Below are 25,210 nucleotides of genomic sequence, written 5' to 3'. Positions count from 1 at the left end.
ATGACTTCCTTAGAGACAAGTTAAAAAAATGGCGGGTGGGTTTTGTGTTTGCCCAAGGAGAACAAACTTGGACCTTGAGTGTGTTGTCAGTCCTTGACAGTGTTTCTTTCATGCTAAATAGCAGAACATCCGAGGTCATACCAAATATCAGAAGACACTGAGGTCATGTTAAATACCAGAATACATTAGGTTTTACTAAATATAGATCAGGTTTTACTAGTTACCATATTACTCAAGATCATACTAAATACTTACACCTGAGGTCATTTAAATACTAGAACACACGATGTCATGAAAACACTAGCCCATAACAGTTAATTGTAAAAAAAATGAGCCAAACACAAATAATCTTTGGACTTTGTTAGAATGAACAGTTTCAATATTTAGAATTTGCGCTTGTATCTTGTGTATTTAGAATACACATTTTTGTACTTCCTTTCAAAACTTTTTCAGTACAGTGTACTACAAAGGAGAAGGTAACGTTACATGAACCTGTCATTGTAATCTCCCCTGACTACAAACGCCTTGATTTATTTAACTAAAATTGTACATGCATAACAATGCTGGAATATTTATTGCCTTTTAGTTAAAAGTAACTTCAGACCAACATCCAATTGATGGATGTGAATGCATTTAAAAAAAAAAATATTAAGAAACAGTTTTGATACATTTTAAAATAAATATGGACAGCTTTCTAGTTCTGCTTTTGAAATTCTCTACAAAATGTTTTCAGATCAACAAAGACGATCAAAATGCCTTCAAGAAACGCAAGTTGTCCGTAATAGACGACTTTATTTCCTCGGATAAAGAGTACTCTGACGAGGTGAATGCTGACCAACAAAGTGTTGAGGCCGAGCAGTCCGAGTCTGTTGAAGATTCAAAACTCAAGAAAGTCAGGACCAGCAAGAAGTCTAAGAAATAAACTGGATGTGAGGTATGAAATTTATTTTTATTTTTAGAGTGACTCCCCTTTCTAGTTGATATAGGGAATGAAAATACTTCAATACATGATTTAGTATTATTGATCCCACACAAATCTTTGTATATAATTGTATTTATTTTGTCGCCTTTATTGTAGTTGCTAATTTTGATCTGATGCGGATTAATTTGTTCACATTCTCAAAGCATACCACTCATAAAACACAACATTGTATTCTTGAAATACCCAACAAATCTAGACTTTAAGGTGATTGGCCCCATACTTAGTTCTGGGATTTTGCTGAATTATTCATATCTTGTACCTTTCTGAGTAATGCCGGAGGATGGTTGAGACAGTTGGATATGTATTCTTAACTTGGACATTTTCTATTATGTTAGGGTCATTATGCTGCTTATTAGAATATCCTGTCTGATAAAAAAATCTCTAAACTTGTGTTAATTTATTCAGTGAGGCCTGTCCTTCCTCTGTATTTCTTTTATGTTTACTAACATTTTAAGCCTCTTTCATTTAAAAAAAAAATTGTTTTTAAAATTTTAAACTTAAAATCAATTGATGTGTCTCTAAAGTGGTTTTAAACATCTCGCTTTTATAATCGCTTATCTCCCTTGCATTAACTACTTTTAACAAGTCATTTATTATGACTTATCCCCCTTGTACTAACCAATATGGTTGGACCATGCTAGAAAAAAATAGCTTCACAAAGAGAATGTTAAAGTACCCATTTGCTGTAGAACTCTTTTATCCATCTTTTTAGCGGATAAAATGAAAAGTTACTAATGATCTTAGTTTCAATTATTACTACTTCCAAAGTCATTAGTCACTAACTACATTTATTGATTAAAGGTGGTAGGTTATAATTACTTTGAGACTGAACACTTTTAAGTTGGTTTTTATTTATTTTTCAAGTGTGTTTAATGAATGGGATTGCTAGTGGTTGGTTACTTCATCAAATGCCAAGCCCCTTGGAATTTTTTCTTTCTGCTTTACCAGTGATTGACAGTCAATGTTTTTTAAGTCATCTTATGAATATATCCATTAGCAGAAATTAATTATTCTAAAATGTATTCACCCATCTGATTATACATTTACTTTATACATTTGGTTTATGCACATATGAGACACTGAGTTAATTTGCTTTTAAAAAAAAATTCAAATAGAGTTTTGAAAATGTAGTTATTTTTGTTAAAGTTGTATATATTTTAATGGATGGTGAGACTGAAATTCTCTGGTACTTAAATCTATCATTGTGGGTTGACATTTCATACAAATACCAGTCATGACTTGGGTTTACTGGTTATGGGTTTAAGTCAGTTGAAAAAAATAGTCCCTGCTTTTGTTCACACATCTCTACTAATACAAGTTGAAATTTAAGCAAGACCCAAGGGAGCTAATACTAAGCTTGTGTCAAACAGAAAGAGTTATTGTCCCTTGAAGTATACTATTTCACTTGGTATTTTTCATGAGGTTATGAGTTGTGTTTTATTGGGTACTGGTTAAAGCTACTAAGTGTCAAGAGTGCTGTTTAAAATATTTTATTTACAACCCACCTCAAGTTTCACAAAAAAAAAATAATTAACAGTCTTGTTTCTTTAGTGGTAGAACGTTAATGTACAGGCCAAGACTTGAGTGTCTCATCTGTTTTAAAATAAAATTGTATGGTTTACCTAGACATTAATATTGTACTAACTTGGGTAGAAATTGTACGATTTTAATTTTTAATGATATTTTAAGCACTATAACAGTTGTTCAAAATGACATTACTTGTTTATAAATATTTTTGTTATATTTATTTTACTGAACTTTATTTATTTATTATTATTCTCTCAGACACAACACAGTGATGTTTGTGATGTTTGTATGAAGAGGCTGGTTTACGTTTGAAAGCAATTTTGTATATAAATAAAACTTAATAAAGCCAAAATGTGTGTACATGCCTGTTTATATGTGTGTGTATGTGTAACAAGCAGATGCACAATATTAGTCACTCATAAAATTGATACATTTGTATATTCTGTACTTTCAGCACACCTTTGCATCCTTAAAAAAGTTAAAGCAACTGATTCCCAAGCTAAATTCTAGGTGAGGCTTTGTTTTTTATTACACTTATTAACTCTTCCTTTATCTATAGTATAGTGGTACTACATTATAGTGGTACTATATTATAGTGGTACTATATTATAGTGGTACTATATTATAGTGGTACTATATTATAGTGGTACTATATTATAGTGGTACTATATTATAGTGGTACTATATTATAGTGGTACTATATTATAGTGGTACTATATTATAGTGGTACTATATTATAGTGGTACTATATTATAGTGGTACTATATTATAGTGGTACTATATTATAGTGGTACTATATTATAGTGGTACTATATTATAGTGGTACTATATTATAGTGGTACTATATTATAGTGGTACTATATTATAGTGGTACTATATTATAGTGCTAATATATTATAGTGCTACTATATTATAGTGCTACTATATTATAGTGCTACTATATTACAGTGGTACTATATTAGAGTGGTACTATATTACAGTGGTACTATATTAGAGTGGTACTATATTACAGTGGTACAATATTAGAGTGGTACAATATTAGAGTGGTACTATATTAGAGTGGTGCTATGGGATTCTGCCAACATTTAGTGTTAAATTATTTGCATGAATATCTTATTTTCAGACACTTGTTAAAGTAACTATTTTCTATATAAATTATTGATTTTTTTTTCTATTTCTCCCCCCCCCCCCCCTCAATCACCCACCCTATGGTGTCTAAACACCTTGCACAGAAACTCTCATGCAGAACATTGTCTTTTAGTATAAAAAAATTGGTAATTCACTGGGGGGAGTAGGATGATTAGAAAACAATGAAAATATTTGTAATTGTCTGCCCTTCAGTTCATTAACATACTGACACTAAATAGAAACTTTTAACCAATTGCTTCCCCTTTTGTGTTAAACAACACCTGTTTGAAACTGAACGAACAAAGGTGTGAGGGGGTGGATGATGAAGTAACATATGTTAGAAACGATTGCATAACACATGGGCTGTTGGGAAACAAGGTGTACAGGTCACATGATATCTCTGTGTGAGCAGTGAACATAATGACTCTCAGATCTGTTTGTGTGTGTTGTGTATATATATATATATATATATATATATATATATATATATATATATATATATATATATATATATATATATATATATGTGTACATATATATATATATATATATATATATATATGTACATATATATATATGTGTATATATGTGTGTATATATATATATGTATATATACATATATATATAATATGTGTATATATACATATATATATAGAGAGAGAGATATATATATATATATATATATATATATATATATATATATATATATATATATATATATTATATCTTTCAAGGAAATATGAAGATAACAATTCTAAAATCTGTATATAGATGTATAGAAAGGCACTAGATGTCTTTTCCCAGTATACATTTTCTGAAGACCAAAATAACAATTCTTTAATTAATTATAATGACATCTGGCTTGACTGTGCCGTCCCTAACTAACAAACCTCAAGTTGAAATTAAGATTTTCATTACTTTTTAAGTAGCTTGACATTTCTTACCAACCCACAGAAAGAAGTTTTACCGATGTTTTTATTTTTAAAATGGCTGTTTAAAATGAGTAATAACAGTCAGATTTGTTCATAATGTTGTGGCTTAAAATTTTTAATTGGAATGTTGACCATATCAAACATATAATTCATTTTTTTTTATTGAAAGAATATTTATGTAGGGATCATATTTCCTCATAATCTCAATAAAATATTATAGCTAATAGTTTTTCATAACTTAAATAAAAACTGTTTTGAAATTCAAATAAAAGATGTATATTTAATTTAATAATTTTTTAATTTAACTAGATTCTAGTCAGAAAATAAAATAAAAACAAACAAATGAAATAGAAATGTGTGTAATATGAGTAATTCTTCATGTAATTATCTTACATTGTAATTGTTGAAACTGTCTGGGGTGGGTCGAATAGGAGTTGTATTCTTTTGTTCAGGTATAATTAGGTAAAAATTAGAGTTAGATTTGAAAAATTATTAAATTCACTCAGAAACTACTCACTTCAGTTGAATCCCCTTTCATACTATTAGTTAACTCCCCTTGCAGATTAAATCCTCTCATAGGTTTTGACAGACATTTATCTAAAATGATAAAATGATTGTCACTCCCATAGGGGTCAGCTGATTTGTGACAAGTCTATTTTAAACAAAACCTGATGAATGTTTTACATTGAAGAACAGCTTGCAAGAGCATATTTTTTAAACAGCATGCAAGATTTGTAGAACAGCATGCAAGAACATATTTGTAGAACAGCAATCAAGAATATATTTTTGAACAGCATGCAGGATTTGTAGAACAGCATGCAAGAACATATTTGTAGAACAGCTTGCAAGAAAATATTTGTAGAACTGCTAGCAAGAACAAATTTGTAGAACAGCTTGCAAGAAAATATTTGTAGAACTGCTAGCAAGAACAAATTTGTAGAACAGCTTGCAATTAAATATTTACAGTACTTCATTGAAGAACACACTTAAACACCCAAATAAATGCCCAACTCTACAGCATAGCATTAGAGTTGAGTTTACTGAATCATGACTTTATAGGCAAGTCATTTTTAGATTCCTGCTAAGTTAATCAACTTGTTAAACACTAAAATTCATTCTCTGAACTAATTCCTCTATTTGCTTTTGAAATATGATGTTATATTAATTTTATTACCAATTTTACTTGCTTTTCTAGGTGGTTTACTAATATCTTATTTTTTTACATTTTTTTCCTAGTTTTTTTTTGTTAAATTTACCGTTAACACTTTTAGAGATACCTTAATGATATTAAAATTTAAAAATTTCTTTACAGATATATAAAAGTCTTGGGCATTACATTTTTAAAATGCTCTCTTTTACACTGGGTAACTATCTTTTTTCTGCTAATATGTAATAGAAAAAATATGAGGATCTATTGATTTTAGAGGTTGCTGTAATTATTATTACAAACTATTAGCTGCAAAAACATGAGGTTTTTTTTAGATGCTCATAGGGAGGTAGTGCTAAGCCTGGCTAGTAATTGTTTTCACGTAGAGCATAGCCACTAAGTTATCAAAGTTAATTAGGAATATATTTAATTTAATTTGTTTTTGAAAAAATACAACGTAAATTTGCTTAATGGCACTTTTTATCTTAATAGTCATTGACAATAAAGGTTACATTATAGCGATAAATAACAGTAACAGAAGTTTTTCAAATACCTTTCAATTAATCATTCATTGAAACATTTTAAAAGACAGGATAATATATTTATTATTTTTATTTTATTTTATTTAAAAAAATTCTTTTTATTAAAGGTGACATGGATTTGTTTTTAAATAACTTAAGCTTGTGTCACACTATCAGCTAAATCCTAATGGAGATAAGATTGTTTCCACTATGGACTCTATGCTAAAAAAAAATAAAATCATCGTTGTAACAGTATAGCTTCCAATATAAAATATTTTCTACAACCGTTTCCCTGTTGATCTAGTAAAATATTTTAACTCTTCCATGTTTTTTATTTAGAAATGTCAATTGTCTTTTTATTTATTGTTCATTCGTCTGTGAAATTCAATTCTTCTTTTGTTTGTCTTTTTAAAAAACAAAATATGGCTTATTTTTTAAATAAATAATTTACATTAATTTTTTTTAACTTAGTTATTATTTCATACAACTTTTTGGGTGTAGTGTCCCTTATTTTGTCTATTATTATTTCCCTTTGTTGTATTTTTTTTAAGGCTATGAGTGTACCTACTAGATGAAGACATGTATGGTAACAAGTCAAGAATTACTGTAAAGTTTTCACTTTTTTTGTGACTGAAGATGAGTAAGTTTGATTTTTTTATCTTGATCTCTGAGCTTGTTTAATGCCAGGACTGAATATTGATCTAGTAAGGCCAGCATAGGGATGTGTAGAAACTTTAATATGGGAGATAAATCTTGTAGATTTTATCCTTTATGGGTCCCCCTTGGTGGCAGTTTGATGGCATTCATCTACATGGGGGGTTGCAACAAAATAAAATTGTGTGATTAGCTCAAGTCTTGAGGGTGCAGCAAAAGTATGGCAGTCAAGTTCAGCGATAGCTTGATTTATCAGGGAAATGCATCTTGACCAATACTTGTTGGGGGGGGGGGGGGGGGGGGGGGTTGTGTGTATTGTGTGTAACCTTATTATGAATTATTGGGACGGAGTAGTCAAATATTAGATCATACGACTACAAACCCAAAAGTCTTGAGTTCAAGTATGTAGAACGTCCCTGAGTCCATCCAGCTCTGATGGGTACCTAGCGGACGTTTGGGAAAGTAAAGGCGACTGGGCATAGTGTTGACCACACTACCCCTTTATATGGTCACAGAAACAGGTAAACTCTACATCACTTACCCCATGGACCTTTAGGTTTGAAAAAAAAACTTTTGTTAAAAAATCTTATCGTGCATTAAAGTAATAAAGCAGTTAAGGCAAGATGCTTTTGCGCTTTTCCTTGATGAGTCAGACACTGCTCCTCTTTAATAAGATGATCATTGCCACACTTAACCATTCTGTTTTTTTTTTAAACTACCATAGACCTAACCCTACTTGTCACACCTTAACCCTAACCCTACTAATAACACCTTGTCCCTTCATAAAAGCCCTTAACCATAACCCTTCATATAGCCTGCTGCCTATTAGTAACACTTTAACACTTAGCCTTCATATAGCTTTTGTAACAACTTAACCTGTGACCTGCATGTGACACATTAACACTACAAATTACAAATAACACCTTAAACTTAATTGTAATGTTACGCAACACCTAACCCAAAATAAAACAGCTGTTCTTAAAAAAAAAAAAACCATAGATGTCAGTCTTGCTATATTTGGTGTCTTTATCTAGCGCTTTTAACTTTAAAAAGTTCCCATTCCATTATTCATATGTAACTAGTTAAGGAATTATCTCTCCACACAGACCAATATGTTACAAACCTATAGCATCTATCTAATGTTCAACATCACTCCCACATCTTGAGGTAAGCACCACATCTTGAGGTTAAGTTAGCACCACATCTTGAGGTTAAGTTAGCACCACATCTTGAGGTTAGCACCACATCTTGAGGTTAAGTTATTACCACATCTTGACGTTAAGTTAGCACCACATCTTGAGGTTAAGTTAGCACCACATCTTGAGATTAAGTTAGCACCACATCTTGAGTTTATGTTGGCACCACATCTTGAGGTTAAGTTAGCACCACATCTTGAGGTCAACACCACATCTTGAGGTTAGCACCACATCTTGATGTTAAGTTAGCCCCACATCTTGAGGTTAAGTTAGCACCACATCTTGATGTTAAGTTAGCACCACATCTTGAGTTTATGTTGGCACCACATCTTGAGGTTAAGTTAGCACCACATCTTGAGGTTAGCACCACATCTTGAGGTTAGCACCACATCTTGATGTTAAGTTAGCCCCACATCTTGAGGTTAAGTTAGCACCACATCTTGATGTTAAGTTAGCACCACATCTTGAGGTTAAGTTAGCACCACATCTTGAGGTTAAGTTAGCACCACATCTTGAGGTTATGTTAGCACCACATCTTGACGTTAAGTTAGCACCACATCTTGAGGTTATCACCACATCTTGAGGTTAAGTTAGCACCACATCTTGAAGTTAGTGCCACATCTTGAGGTTAAGTTAGCACCACATCTTGAGGTTAGCACCACTTCTTGAGGTTAAGCTAGCACCACATCTTGAGGTTAGCGCCACATCTTGAGGTTAGCACCACATCTTGATGTTAAGTTAGCCCCACATCTTGAGGTTAGCACCACATCTTGATGTTAAGTTAGCCCCACATCTTGAGGTTAAGTTAGCACCACATCTTGAGGTTAAGTTAGCACCACATCTTGAGGTTATGTTAGCACCATATCTTGAGGTTAAGTTAGCACCACATCTTGAGGTTATGTTAGCACCACATCTTGACGTTAAGTTAGCACCACATCTTGAGGTTATCACCACATCTTGAGGTTAAGTTAGCACCACATCTTGAAGTTAGCACCACATCTTGAGGTTAGCACCACATCTTGAGGTTAAGCTAGCACCACATCTTGAGGTTAGCACCACATCTTGAGGTTAGCACCACATCTTGAGGTTAGCACCACATCTTGATGTTAAGTTAGCCCCACATCTTGAGGTTAAGTTAGCACCACATCTTGAGGTTAAGTTAGCCCCACATCGTGAGGTTAAGTTAGCACCACATCTTGAGTTTATGTTAGCACCACATCTTGAGGTTATGTTAGCACCACATCTTGAGGTTATGTTAGCACCACATCTTGAGTTTATGTTAGCACCACATCTTGAGGTTATGTTAGCTCCACATCGTGAGGTTAAGTTAGCACCACATCTTGAGTTTATGTTAGCACCACATCTTGAGGTTATGTTAGCTCCACATCGTGAGGTTAAGTTAGCACCACATCTTGAGGTTATGTTAGCACCACATCTTGAGGTTATGTTAGCACCACATCCTGAGGTTAAACTAGCACCACATCTTGAGTTTATGTTAGCACCACATCTTGAGGTTATGTTAGCTCCACATCGTGAGGTTATGTTAGCACCACATCTTGAGGTTAAGTTAGCACCACATCGTGAGGTTATGTTAGCACCACATCTTAAGGTTAAGTTAGCACCACATCTTAAGGTTAAGTTAGCACCACATCTTAAGGTTAAGTTAGCACCACTTCTTGAGGTTAAGTTAGCACCACATCTTAAGGTTAAGTTAGCACCACATCTTAAGGTTAAGTTAGCACCACATCTTAAGGTTAAGTTAGCACCACATCTTAAGGTTAAGTTAGCACCACATCTTAAGGTTAAGTTAGCACCACATCTTAAGGTTAAGTTACCACCACATCTTAAGGTTAAGGTAGCACCACATCTTAAGGTTAAGTTAGCACCACATCTTAAGGTTAGCACCACATCTTAAGGTTAAGTTAGCACCACATCTTAAGGTTAAGTTAGCACCACATCTTAAGGTTAAGTTAGCACCACATCTTAAGGTTAGCACCACATCTTAAGGTTAAGTTAGCACCACATCTTAAGGTTAGCACCACATCTTAAGGTTAGGTTAGCACCACATCTTGATGTTAAGTTAGCACCACATCTTAAGGTTAAGTTAGCACCACATCTTAAGGTTAAGTTAGCACCACATCTTAAGGTTAAGTTAGCACCACATCTTAAGGTTAGCACCACATCTTAAGGTTAAGTTAGCACCACATCTTGAGGTTAGCACCACATCTTGAGGTTAAGCTAGCACCACATCTTGAGGTTAGCGCCACATCTTGAGGTTAGCACCACATCTTGATGTTAAGTTAGCCCCACATCTTGAGGTTAAGTTAGCACCACATCTTGAGGTTAAGTTAGCACCACATCTTGAGGTTATGTTAGCACCACATCTTGACGTTAAGTTAGCACCACATCTTGAGGTTATCACCACATCTTGAGGTTAAGTTAGCACCACATCTTGAAGTTAGCACAACATCTTGAGGTTAGCACCACATCTTGAGGTTAAGCTAGCACCACATCTTGAGGTTAGCACCACATCTTGAGGTTAGCACCACATCTTGATGTTAAGTTAGCCCCACATCTTGATGTTAAGTTAGCACCACATCTTGAGGTTAAGTTAGCCCCACATCGTGAGGTTAAGTTAGCACCACGTCTTGAGGTTATGTTAGCACCACATCTTGAGGTTATGTTAGCACCACATCTTGAGTTTATGTTAGCACCACATCTTGAGGTTATGTTAGCTCCACATCGTGAGGTTAAGTTAGCACCACATCTTGAGTTTATGTTAGCACCACATCTTGAGGTTATGTTAGCACCACATCTTGAGGTTATGTTAGCACCACATCCTGAGGTTATGTTAGCACCACATCCTGAGGTTAAACTAGCACCACATCTTGAGTTTATGTTAGCACCACATCTTGAGGTTATGTTAGCTCCACATCGTGAGGTTATGTTAGCACCACATCTTGAGGTTAAGTTAGCACCACATCGTGAGGTTATGTTAGCACCACATCTTAAGGTTAAGTTAGCACCACATCTTAAGGTTAAGTTAGCCCCACATCTTAAGGTTAAGTTAGCACCACTTCTTGAGGTTAAGTTAGCACCATATCTTAAGGTTAAGTTAGCACCACATCTTAAGGTTAAGTTAGCACCACATCTTAAGGTTAAGTTAGCACCACATCTTAAGGTTAAGTTAGCACCACATCTTAAGGTTAAGTTAGCACCACATCTTAAGGTTAAGTTAGCACCACATCTTAAGGTTAAGTTAGCACCACATCTTAAGGTTAAGGCAGCACCACATCTTAAGGTTAAGTTAGCACCACATCTTAAGGTTAGCACCACATCTTAAGGTTAAGTTAGCACCACATCTTAAGGTTAAGTTAGCACCACATCTAAAGGTTAAGTTAGCACCACATCTTAAGGTTAGCACCACATCTTAAGGTTAAGTTAGCACCACATCTTAAGGTTAGCACCACATCTTAAGGTTAAGTTAGCACCACATCTTGAGGTTAAGTTAGCACCACATCTTAAGGTTAAGTTAGCCCCACATCTTAAGGTTAAGTTAGCACCACATCTTGATGTTAAGTTAGCACCACATCTTGATGTTAGTACAGCATCATCAGACTCATACAACAAGGGCTGGTTCCTGTACAAGCTGTTTTCTTCTAGTCTAAGGCTGCATATCATTGTCTGGTATGCTGCTGTAATAGCTGCAGCCAGTGTATAACTACCACCTCATTACACTTCCACAACTGTCTTATTACAATAATTACATCTGATGTAGCCACCACATTTTTGTTTCTAAGGACTTGAGTAAGTAAAAATAAAATCCAAGTAGCTTTTTATAAGATGGACTTTAAAAAAAAATATATATTTTAGAATTGCCAGGTAACTTAAAGAAAATGTTATTTATAAAAAAGGTTAAGCTTACTGAGTATTGAGCTTCAGAAGGGGAGTTAACTAAAGATGCTTCACATTTCTATTTCTTTACAGAGAGAACAAAATTCCGTAGAGAGTTAAAGAGTTGAGAAAAGGACTGATCATTACTCACCTAACTTATCCTTGGCTTGCAACTACCATTCAGCTGTTTAACTTGTTACCTTTTTTTATCTTTTCTTACCTCAGTAACATCTTTTTTATAGAAGTAGCATTGGTTTAAAAAAAAAAAGGAAATCCTACAAAGTGCATAAAAAATAAGCTTATTAAACTAAATAAGAACAAACAAAAAAAAACAAGAAATGTTAACGTTTTCAATGACTTATTTCAAGTAACTTGGTCGCTGAAATAAAATATTCTAACTGTTACTTGTTAATTTATTGATTTGTAAGTCTTAAATGTTTGTGTGTATAAGAAAATTTGCTAAAAAATCTCCTGTATATGTTAAAACACCATTACCCTGTGAACCCTGATAGAATAGTTCACCACTGTCACTTACTGTAAGCCGTAAACGATGCTTTGTTTTAATTGAATAGTTTTGAATAATTAAATGAGATTATATGGGGAAAAAATATGCTGGAACACATTAGTTTATCTTACCTGGCGCATCTAAACTTCTAAACATGCAGCGTATAAAATTAAGTAGTTTTCATAAAGGTGTACTAAAATAAGTACCCTTATATTACTTATAAGTATGCTTATCCCATATTGTTTCCATAAGCTTGTCATTAAATAGAAATGTATGGTAGGCTTTATACACAGGCACATTTTCTTTCTTCTTCTTCTTCGTTCTTAATTATTAGTGTTGAAGGGGATCGAGATTTATCTGCCAGTGGGTTTGAACTCGAGACTTTTTTCGAATTTATCAACCATGAGCTTTTTGCCGACTCGACCACGCCTCCAACACAATTAAGCGTTACGTGTCAACTGGTTATGCGCCATTGACTCCGATTTCAGCCTGCTTTTCTTTTTGGATTTGCTTCCATAGCCTTTGTCCAACCAAGAACAAACTACAAGGCAGCAGTTGTTTAATTTTGGAGTTGTCTCTCCTAGAAGAGTGGCTGTCCCCAGCTATCGAGCCTCATCTGCCCGAGGGTTCGAACTCGAGACTTTTCGGTTTAGCAACCATGAGCTTTACCGACTCGACCACACCGACCCCACAGGCACATTTGATTTCACCAATTTGAGTTCAGTACCAATTAGAGCTGGGTGGACTCTGAATTCCTAGTCTCAATCTTGGGAAACAAAGCAAAGATTTGGTTAAGCCATTGTATTCAACACATGTACTGATATAAAAATTGATTTACTTCAACAAAGTTAGACCAAAAATGGTCAGCAGTTTTGCGCTAATCTTGAAACATCATTATTTCTAGTATATTATCAAGAGAGTTCCAAGAAAAAAAAATCCTTAACTTCGGAGACAAATCCGGGTTTTTAAAGTTTTATAAACTAAAATAAAAAGGAATAAAACAAAATAAAAACATTTTTCTCAGGTTTTGTCTCATCTCACTAATGAATGTTTTCCCAGACTGTGAGACTTGAGTGCAAATAACAATATGAAAAAAGGTCCTCTGATTTTTTTGCAAGCTTTTATTTAAAACATTTTTAACACCCACATGCTCAAGCTTAGCAAGAATTTTTTTACCAGACAGTATCAGAAGTCTGCCAGGACAAACAAATACTATTAGAAACCAAATTAGCCAGTTTATTTGGTAGCCATTCTTCCTCAACGCACAGCAAGTACATGCAAACGTGATGCAGACTGATTTACTTTTTTACTTTCTCAATATGAAGTATAGAGGAAGTATTGTATAGAAATCAAGATTTTTACAAATCACCATGTTTTAAACCTCCCTGAGTTGGGAAGACTTAATTTTGCAATTTTTTCCGTGTCTGTGAACACGATAACTTGAGTACCGTTACAACTAGGTTGATGAAATTTCATATTTATGCATTATATCAAATTTGTAGTTCTGTATCAATTTTTCAGTGATTTCCATTAACCAGAAGTGGAATTTATTCTACTGTCGCTTTTTCAAAAGCTTATAACTTGAGTACTGTTACTGATTGACAGATGAATTTTCAAATATAAGTAAAAGATCTAATTCTCTGATTCTTTCAAATATTGAGAAGTTTTCCTGTGACCGGTATTGATTTTTTACACTATTTCAGATCTCTTAAAAAATGCATATGAATGTATTAAGCACTTATGTTTAGCACTATTTTACACACATTGCTGTTCACTTGGTGCACAATTATTTTTCCTATTAGATTCTATTCTGTTTTAAAAAGTATTCAAAAATTGATTTAAAATAATTTCTAAATCCCAAGTTGCCATTCGAGAAAGTTTACGGTAGGTCATTGCCGCTTTATTTGTAAAGCTTTTTTTCTTTTAATAATAACATGTATAACCAAAAGTTATTTTCATCAGCAAAGATTTAACTTGCTGAAGACTTCCTGTGTAGACACATAAAACATTATTTATATTTATATGCTCTTGAAAATTAGAGATCATATGAGCTCAGTTTTGCAAGTTTATCAGTTTTTTTCTGTAGTTATGATTAAAAATAACATAAAAAGACTGCCTGAATCACATTTCTGAATAATTCAGATACTGTCTGGGAAATTTGGTTCCCTGTATTGGTTTATTTATTATGCACAATTAGTATAACCGCCAACTCAGCAAGTTATGTACAGTGTCTTAGTACTTAAGTTGTACTGAGGCTGTTGTTATGGTATTCATGGTGGTTAGTCCTGTTTTATGGGACAGAGTGATCTAGCGGTAAAGAGCTGGACTGCTAACCCGGAAGTCTCGAGTTCGAATCCGGGTTCAAGTCAGTAGACCGTCCCTGAGTCCACCCAACTCTGATGGGTACCTAACTCACGTGAGGGAGAGTAAAGACGGCTGGGCATAGTGCTGACCACACTATCTCTTCATATGCCAAGGTCACAGAAACAAGTGAACTCTACTTCACTTGCCCCATAGACCGTCAGGTTTGAAAGGGAAACTTTACTTTAGTCCTGTTTTAGTACTTCAACTAGTGAAATCATCTTTTTTGGCAACTCAAGAGTTAAGCAGCTACCATGGCATCAAAGATGTCTTTAATTTTTTTAACTTGACCAGGCATACAAATGTTCAAACAAAAACAGTTACCAAAATACAAACAACACGTTATAATTTTTTAAAATCATTTATTTAATGTTATGTTTATAAGAGAAAAAATAACAAAGTATGGCACATTTAACTATCAGTTTTCAGCTAGAAAAGAAATTGAAATAAAAATAATTGGACAACAAGATTTTGATGGTTCTTTCTGAAAACAAAAATGCACTTTTTTGTTCCTCTACAACAATTTAAAAAAAAAAAGAATAATTAAATTTATATAAATTCAATTTTTTTCTTTAAAAAAAAAACTAAAGCCAAATTAAGCACAAAAACCTAACATAAAAAATATTTTTTTAAACCCATTTGACTTCTTGGGTTTATTCATTGTAATTTACTCCTTTATCTTAGTGATATATTTATAGATATATATTAAAGCAACAAAGAACAACAAGTACCACTAATAATTTGTTTTAAGTTTCAATAACAATCTCCACATACAAGTTTAAATTTAAAAAAAAAAAAAGGGTAACATTGACATTTTGAAATCAAACAAAAATAATGAAAAAAATGTAGAATCCCACAACAAGACAACAGATTTGAAAAATAGTTTTCCATTATGCAGATGAGGCTTGTGATGAGTTAAATGAAGTTATTTATAATATATGAATATAATATATATATAATATAATAATGAATGTTATTATATCAACTGTAATGGTTATTACCCAGTGAGGATTAGTGAATGAAAATAAAAAAATTTGAAGGAGGAGATAGAGTTGCAGCAAGAGGACGGTTGGCAAAGAGGAGTCAGGCACCTCCCTGATAGACGCATGATTTTCTGAGGTAGATTATGTTGTGATGCCTGGCTGCTCTATTGCTAAATGATAATTATTAATTAGAGAGGAAGAGTTTGCCCTTGTGTAGAATCTAATTACCAGCAGATGGGTTTTTTTTAATGTGTGTCGGATTAATTCGGCAGCTCAAAATGAAAAGAGGAATAGAAAATTATTTGAAGCTTAGCTCATATTTAAATTTAACTGTTAAAAAAATTGTTTTTGTCAGCCTTAAGTCGTATTTTTGCTTGTGAACTAATTTTTAAATTATTTTCTACTTTTGAAATATTTTATGCAAAAACAAAAAAGTGAAATTATATTGGTAACAGCTCAAACCCTCCTATTTAACCAAACATCATTCCTGCTATAAAAATATAATAAACCAATAACAGGTTGATCCTTTCATAAGTGTTAATATAAATTTTACAGTAATTATAAGGGAACACAAAAAAATATTTAGAATTTCTTTTTTGTTTAAATTCACATCAAAACACACAGGGCAAAAGGTACCATCACAAAGTTTACTCAATGCTTATACATTTTTTCTCAGATAACCAGATTATGAAACACACCGAGTGTAGTTTCATTACAGAGGTCATTATAGTTTCAAATTTTGTGAGGAGTTAATAAAGCAGTTATCAAAAATAGTTTAAAGAAAGGGGATAAAAAAACTGGGCAAGATTTATGTGAGCTATGTAACTGCAACATGAAACACATCACTAAATGTTCACGCTTGCATTACATCCTGTTCAAATGTAATGAGCTTTGTGAAAATCTAGCATTTCAATTCATGGGACTATTGTTTGTAATTAGTTTCAACTATTAAAAAAAATAAATTCACTGCACTATTATGCGTTGAAAGAAATTGTATTTAAATTTTGAGCCAAATACTGTACAGCACAGTGGAATGCATATATGGGTGACTGTTTTTTTTTAAAAAGAAACTTGAGCTATAATGAAATGAATTAGTCAAACCACATCTGAACTACCTGAGATTTTCATAAATTTTTATATAATTTATTTAGTTATTTAGTTTTTAAATTTACTTACCCAAATCACACCAAAAAAAAAATTGAGAAAAAAAAATTTAAAAACATTAAAACAGACATGAAGTTATATTATCTGAAACATCTTGCTTTAAAAATATCCATGATCTTCAAAGGGGGAATCAAGCTCTGTGAGCATCATAAAAAACAGTTTGCAAAGATGAACAACTGTGGACAGTGACACTGAATGGATGAGAGAATAATTATATGAAACAACTTTTTACACCAAAGCAAAACACCTGAGGTTTGTAGTTTAAAAAAAAATGTGTATCATTTATATTGTATAATAATGTTTCACCTGAGTTGAACAATAGAGATCTAATGTCATACGACCCAAATGTACAAAATTAAATTATGTAAACAAACATCAAGCTAAATTCTAAACATTTGATTTATTTTATAATTTTATCTTTCAAAAAAATATAGTTCACCCAACTTTGAAATTATGTTACTACAAGAACTTATACTAACTAAATTAAAACTTAGTGTAGATATAGTATTAACTGACCCATGAAACTGAAGACTTAATTTTTAATTAAGATAGATCTAATCTAAATTTATTTTGAGAAAGGAAAATTGTATTTTAAATAAGACACCAAAACTTAAATCAATATTGCCAATTTAATTATAATTGAAATCTATTAGTTTTGGAATAGCTAAATATAATTTGTTAGGAAAAGTTATTTTTAGACGTAATTGTATAGTCTAAATACCATAAGCTGCACTTTTCACATTAAAAACACAAAAATATAATACTTGCAAATATTTGTTATAATTAGGTTTAACAGCAATACTTTCATAATTAGTAATCAATATATACCCTGACTAACCCCCACCCCCTCCCAATTTAGTTTTTAAGAAAAAGCTGCTAAAAACTTATATCTGTAGTTAAAAAATTAGGTTTGCAAATTCTCATAATGGCATAGTAAAACCTAAATGCAGTTATCTTTCTATATTGCAAAAGTTGAGTGGTTAATGTTTAAGTTTTTTAAAGTGTTACCAAGTAGAGGGGAATGTTTAAACAGTTCAGTCTTCTTCAGCAGCACAAAGCAAGCTGTACAATTATAATGGTACATCAATTGATTCAAGTGAATGCAGTGAAAAATGAGTTCAGAAAATGATTTTAAAGGCCTTACTAGTATTTAACTTATCCTTTTGTAACTTATCCAAGCTAAGAAGCAAAAACTAAAGCAGTGTGTATACTAACTAGTGTACTAAAGGCCTTGCGCTATGAGCCAGTCATTAAGATTCCAATAAAAAATAATTTTTACTGACGATGTTTTATTCATGCAAACCATTTAGATTCCTGTGGTAATTACTGATTTTATATAAAAAAAAAATTCTATTTTGACAGATAGATCTAATGACATTAGAGCCGTTTAACTTTATATTGAACAGAAGTTTCATTTTCAAATGACAAAATTTGAAACATCAAAATATATAAATTTGCAGGAGTCAACAAGATGGTTCCTGAATGAACATGATTTTTTTTTGGACATCTCATTTTATTATATGTCAATGATCCCCCTTGTTTGGAATACTTTAATGCAGGCCAGATAATCCTTCAAATTAGATGCAGTTTATTATTATTAAAGCATGCCAAATTGTATTGTTTAATTTGTTCTTCATAAACAAATTCACAGCTACTGCCGCTGGTAAAGGGGATTCAATGCATATAATTTGAGTGAAATGTCATTTGAAAGGTTGATGGCACATTTTTGTCATTTGATGGTCATTTGAAAGGATGATGGTATATTTCTTATCTCTCAAAAATTTCGCTGAGATGCTTGTTAAGGACAATATTAAATGGCTACTTTAATGCTTTAAAATTTTTAAACATTGACATCAAAATATCTAGCAACTAACATCTGAAATCTAAATGAGTAGATGGATAAAAAGAAACGATGAAAAGACTAACAATGAAAGGATGATTCAAGTAATATGCAATACATTGTTTTTATTTTTTTCTCCTGAGTTTAAGTTGGGTGAAAGAAAAAATCAAATTTAAAAACTCCATATAAGACATTAAAAAATAAGCTGTAGACTAAAGGGTCGTGCAAGGCACTCCAAGCGCACTCAAACACAACTAAGAAATATGAGTTGTATTTACACGCACCTCCCACAAATGTGAGGTGTTTTTTTTTACTTGGTGAATACAACATGACAATATTTTGGGTTGATACATTTCATGTAAGCATTGTTTTATAAATACATAGAATTATGAGCAAGTATTCTGTACATAAATCTTGCACTCAGCTGTGTTCTATTTTTTTTTTTATATACCAGTAATACAAAAATTCTTGTCAATCCATTATATATTATATTAAAAATAAAATCCATTTTTTTTTCTCTAAATGTCACTAGTGAACATTTACTCACAAGTTGGAAAACTAACTTTAAATAACAATTTCAATGCCTAAATCTAATAGCTATAAAAAGCAAAGTGTTTAAATTGGCATTTTTCAAATTTGTTTGTGTTTTATATCAACTATTTTACAAATAATCTCAAGAGGTAAAAAAGCCATACTTTGACCAATGAACCAAATTTTTAAAAGTGACTCAGGGCTTCTAAAACTAAAACAAGCAATTTGCTCAACTGCTAATGAAATTAAAATAATCTTTACAGGTGTGCTAATTGGCACCTGGTTAAAAACTCCAATAGAGTTTTTTTAATACTAATAATCAGTTACCATTACTAAAAATAAATTCAATCTTTACTTTTAGCAAAATTATACAATGTAGTGCAGCAATAATGCAATTATGAAAATGCAGCTATCCTAAGATAAAATCCCAGTCTTAAAAATTAAGATTTGGCATTCTAGTGTTGAGCATATCAATGAAAATATTTGGCCCAAAATTTAAAATAAACCATTAATCATTAATGACATATCCCACTCTCAAAGAAAGAGAAAATAATAGTTTTAACCATCACGCTACAAGTAATGGATATCAACAGACCTGAGAAGTAACAATATTTATATTTTATATTACTTAACAAATTAGAATTGATGGTCAAGTTGAATGTTCAAATCTTTGTTCATGATCAAGTATAAGCATATCTTTCTTTCAAGATCAATTATCAATTAACATCATTTAGTTGTTTTTTTTTAAAAAAGAAGTCAGGTATTTAATTTTTTTAAAATTAATTATATTTTAATTAATATAAAATAAATTGGTTTCAGGATTTGTTCAGTGACAATTAAAAAAAAAATTAAGTTCAGGGTTGTCTTTGTTTTTAGGTACTAGTAGAATAATTAATGGATATTAAATACTTTGTATCATGAAAAAAATCAGCTGCACACAATGAAAAAAATAAAACCCACAAAATAAAATAACATAATCATCAAAGGTAGACTATGGCACTAGTATAGAATTTGAAGAGGTAGCAATAATGCAAGGTTTTTTGGTGAGGAAACTCTTGTAAAAGATGGATACAAACTCACTAGAGGTATTTTATTTCATTTTTCTTTTTTTTTCTTTTTTTGCATATAATCAGAGTTGAATTATAAACTGACTTCATTCACGTGCTTCTTCAATAAAATGAAAACGGACACAGCATACATCCACTAAGACGCTCACCCACAAAGCAACAGCACATGCCCCCCCTGGTGCTCACCAATGGATACAGTTTTTAAAAGAAAAAATCTGGATCACATGGCAACTAAAACCTGATTAAAAAAGCAAGGCATGTATGAGAACATTAACAAATGTACAATTTACATGAAATCACTTGAAGTTGTCTCCCTGATTGATGATGTAACAGACAATACGAAACAAAATAAAGTCAATTGAAAAAAAAATAAAGCAGAAGCAATCGTTTAAATTTAAATCTAGGCAAAAAAGACAAGAATCAACCATATTTTACTACTGTACATTACAAATATTAAATTTAAGGCTTATCGTTTCGTTCTTTGGACTGAAGTAGGAAACAACTCTATACATTTGAAAAAAAAAACTAATTTAACCAAAGAAACAGAGTTAAGTATTTATTTTTACTAAGTAATTTTTAAAAAATAAATTGCTTAATTAACTAATTGATTGTGAGCAAAACAAAAATTCAGTTAGGACAAAAAGTAAAAGCACAATTCTAACAGGATTGTGCGGTTTAAAAAATAAAATGAATGAAGAGTCACATTATGTAATTTAGCAACCCACACCTTGTAACTTCTGTTTCAATTTAGATTGTTACTAATACATAAAAGTATATAATAAGCCTTCGTCGTTACTTTTTGAAGTTCTCTTTCTTTGTGTATTATGTTAAAAAAAAATATCAAGCAATAAAAAGACAAATGAAAAATTTCTGCTAATATGCGTACACATAATCATAGTACATTGAAACATATTTATACATGTTCTATAAACAATAATTCATCAATATATAAGAGATCCGTCAGTGATCTAATAAATTATTTTTGTTTTTACATTTCAAACTCTCTTGTTATTACAATGTAATAGTTATGGTATTATGTCCCATTTTACAAACATTCATTTGTGTAAAACAAGTAAAACGAAACATTTACATTTTTAAAAATGTAGACAGATACAGTGAGCATTAAACATAGAGGGGGGAAAAATGTGTTGGCATAAAATACATCAAAATCTTGAATATAAAGACATGCATAGCAAATCTAAAGGAAAACAAATTTACTATGAATAAAAAAACGAAACAAAAACAAATGAAATGAACCTTGTTTATGGCAGTGTTAATGTTATCTTAAATCTAGATTCTATTTTGTGAGGATTTTTTGTTTGAAATTTTGTGTCAAAATAAGATTTTTTTTTCCGTCTAGATTTAGATCTAATGAGAAATTGTTATTGGATAAAATTTTTTTAGTGATGCATATCAAATTTATGAAAACTCAGAAAGGTTAAAAAAAAATGTATTGTAGTTCCTGTCACAAGTTTGTTTGAAGTAAACTGGAGTTCTAGATCTATCTATCTATTTCTAGTCTATGATTATACATCTAGATCTAGGACTTTTTCTAACAGAGTGGCACAGTGAAAACAGTGGGATAATATTAACCTAATCTACACCCCCCCCCCCCCTCCCATTATACTAACTGCGAAAAAAACATGGAAACCAAAAAAAAAGCTAGAATCTATGTTCAGGCCTATGGTAGGTAGATCTAGAGTAGTTCCACGCCTCTAGTCTAGTTCTAGGCTAGTCACTAGATTCAAGCTATTCCACGACCAGTAGATCTACTTGACTAGAAGATTCTAGTTAGATCTAGATCTAGAACAAAGCAACTTGCAAGACCCTTGAGTGATACAATCTTTTCCTTAGTAAAGTGGCGCCACGCAGGCAAGTCTTGTTGTCAGACAACAGCAAACAACTAGGCTACAGTACGATTGGGAAATTCGATAATCGATAAAAAAAGCATGAGCACTAATTGTGACCTATTTCAGCACCTCCATTCTCCCGCCCTACGCTAAATTCTCGTCCTCCATTTCTGACATTGATTATCATTTTTCTACATTTAGTCTTACTGTAAATATCTAAAATTTCTAACATTAATAAGATGAAAATAGAAAAACATTTTTTGTATTAGAGTTATGCCTAAATAAAGTACATATCTGGCAAAACATTTACCTTCTCCTTTGGGAATGTAAATTCTAGATCTAAATATTTTGAATTATTGTGTATTCAATTTATAACTGCGGGAAACTAGACAAAATGGTGGCAGTAATATAGATCTAGAGTAGAAGTAGAATCTAAATCTAGATCTAGTCAATATAGTGTTGAGGCTAAAATGTAGGTATGATGAGAACGGTGGTTTGAGAGTGCTTACGGTTCGTCCTTCTAAACTCTCTAGATAGAAATACGATTTTAATCTAGTTTTTTTAAAAATATGATTAAGTAAGTGTTTGTAATGTGATAAGAGATTGTGAACTTGTGAACGGTGGTTGAGTTACGTGGTGACAAATTAAGCTGAAACCAGGAGGGGAGGGGCACTATTTAAAAATAGCGCATTTGCTTTTTTATCTATATAAAATTGGGTCGTCCCTAAATGACGTTACACTCGTAGGGCGAAAGGGAATCCATAATTTTGTGACGGTGTGTGATTGTGGGGGGAGGGGTTCAGATGGTGTGATGTCACACTTTTGCACTTTAAAAAAGCAATGTTACAAAACGCGAATTTTGACCGTTATTTCGCGTTTCAGAAAACTGTTTTAATAAATTGTAATAGGAATTGATTAAAACGCTCTATGTTGACAGAGTTCAGACCAGATTTTGAAAAAAATATCAATGTTTTAAGAAAAATTCAACTTAACTTTTGAGGGGGGGGGGGTGGAGGCTGAGATTGACGTCATTTTATGGGGGGGGGGGGGGGGTCTGGCTTTTTGTGATGTGTGACGGAGGAGAGGGGGGGGAGGTAAAAATCGTAAAAAAGGCGTGACGTCATTTATGGATGACCCCAATGAAACTGATCGTTTGTATTTAGCAATTATAATTTTAAAAATCATTTGGTAATCTCACTATATAGCGTCGGAAATTATCCGGTAATGTTTTTGAGTTTCGTAAACATTCGTAAAAATAACTTGAAGATTTGCGACAACTAAATCTAGGCCTAGCAAAATAAAACGATTAGATCTACTAAAGAAGTAAGAAGGACTAGAACAATGTCTAGTAGTAGCAATAATTAGCATTTACACTTAAAATAATTAAAAATACAAAATAATTAGCAAAACAATATTTAAACATTATGTATTAAAATACATAGCGCCAAATAAAAAACATGATTTACAGTACTTCAGGGGGTTTCCGGAACGGTGTGACAGATTCCGCCATGGTTTAACTATTTTTTACTGCTATATTTTTACCAATAATTTTATATATTTTATTGCTTTAAATGTTTAGGAAAAAAGAAAATAAATCTACAACCATCAAGAAAGATGTAGGCCTATGTCTAATATATGATCTAAGTCAGAGAATCGTAACACACGCCCAGCGAGTACACTGCCACAGTGATATTGGTACTGCATTCCCTTCATCTGGCTTATAAATTTACTTGCTCCCTCTATTGATTTTACCATTGCTAGTCCGACGGCTCGGCCTTCTTAACCTAGTTTCTACTCGGCTCAACATTATCCAAGACCACTACATCTTTGTCCTTCAGACTTTTTTTTTTTGTGGAGGTGGGAGGGGGTATGTGGTGGAATCTGAAATTTCGATGGAAAAAAAAAGTTACCTTGGTAATAGACGGAACCCATTTCACCTTTACCGTAAATATAAACGTATTTAATAATTTTAAAAAATCGACTTTACAATTATCCTCTTCTAAGTTCTATCACCCCCCCCCTCCCAACACACAGACCTTTCGTATACGCTATTCAATATCACCAAATTATTGTTTACGCTTTACTTTGATTAAAATACAGTATTAAAAAATCTTACTGATATCTATTTGATTCCATAAGTTCATTAGGAAAAAAAAAATGCCCAACAAAATGAATTGGAAGAAATTCCGGCTAGAACAAAGGTCTAAATATCTGGGTAGTTCTCACTTTGTCCTGGGTACGCGCTTACTTAGAACATGTAAAAAACAAGTTAATTAAAAAGTCTAGTGACAATTTTAGCGCAATTTCCTTATGTTATCTAAAAATAGCTCTGTCGTAGCGTAAATCAAGAGCAGGGTTAGTAAAACCATTGGTTAAAATACATGTTTTATTTACAATAGAGTTACATGACTAAAAAACATTGCGCGCCTAGCTACTGAACGTGATGACGAAGCCATAGAACGTGATGGTGCAGCTATTGAACGTGATGACGCGTGTGGTGTGGTTGGAAAAAATGCCTACTAATTCGGTCCAAATTTTAATTAATTCAAAAAATTTTTTGTGACAGAACGAAAGGATATTTTTGAAAACTTTCATCGGCAATATTGTTCTAAATTATGGCAGGAATCGATTGGTACATGTTTCAAGTCGCTAAGTGGTCTGGTTGCCGAGATATGGGCTAAAAACTGCTTTTTTTCGAGGTTTTTTGGCTTTTCCGGGAAATCCATGAAAGAAACCCGGAATTTTTATAGCCTATGTTCATCCTCGTAACTTGCTTAACATAATTGCTTTTGGAACTAGTCATCGATATTGCTTCGTTGAGGAGGAGATACGACTTAAAGCTGCGGACACACATCCATCCATTCATACATTCATACATTCATACATCCAGAAATGACGGGTTAATAAACGCAATTCTCCAGAATGGAA

The sequence above is a fragment of the Physella acuta genome, unplaced genomic scaffold (genome assembly GCF_028476545.2).
Source record: "Physella acuta isolate Inbredline_101_S28 unplaced genomic scaffold, ASM2847654v3 ptg000935l, whole genome shotgun sequence".
In the NCBI taxonomy this organism is placed as follows: Eukaryota; Metazoa; Mollusca; class Gastropoda; family Physidae; genus Physella; species Physella acuta.
Note: the sequence above shows the minus strand (reverse complement) of the source record.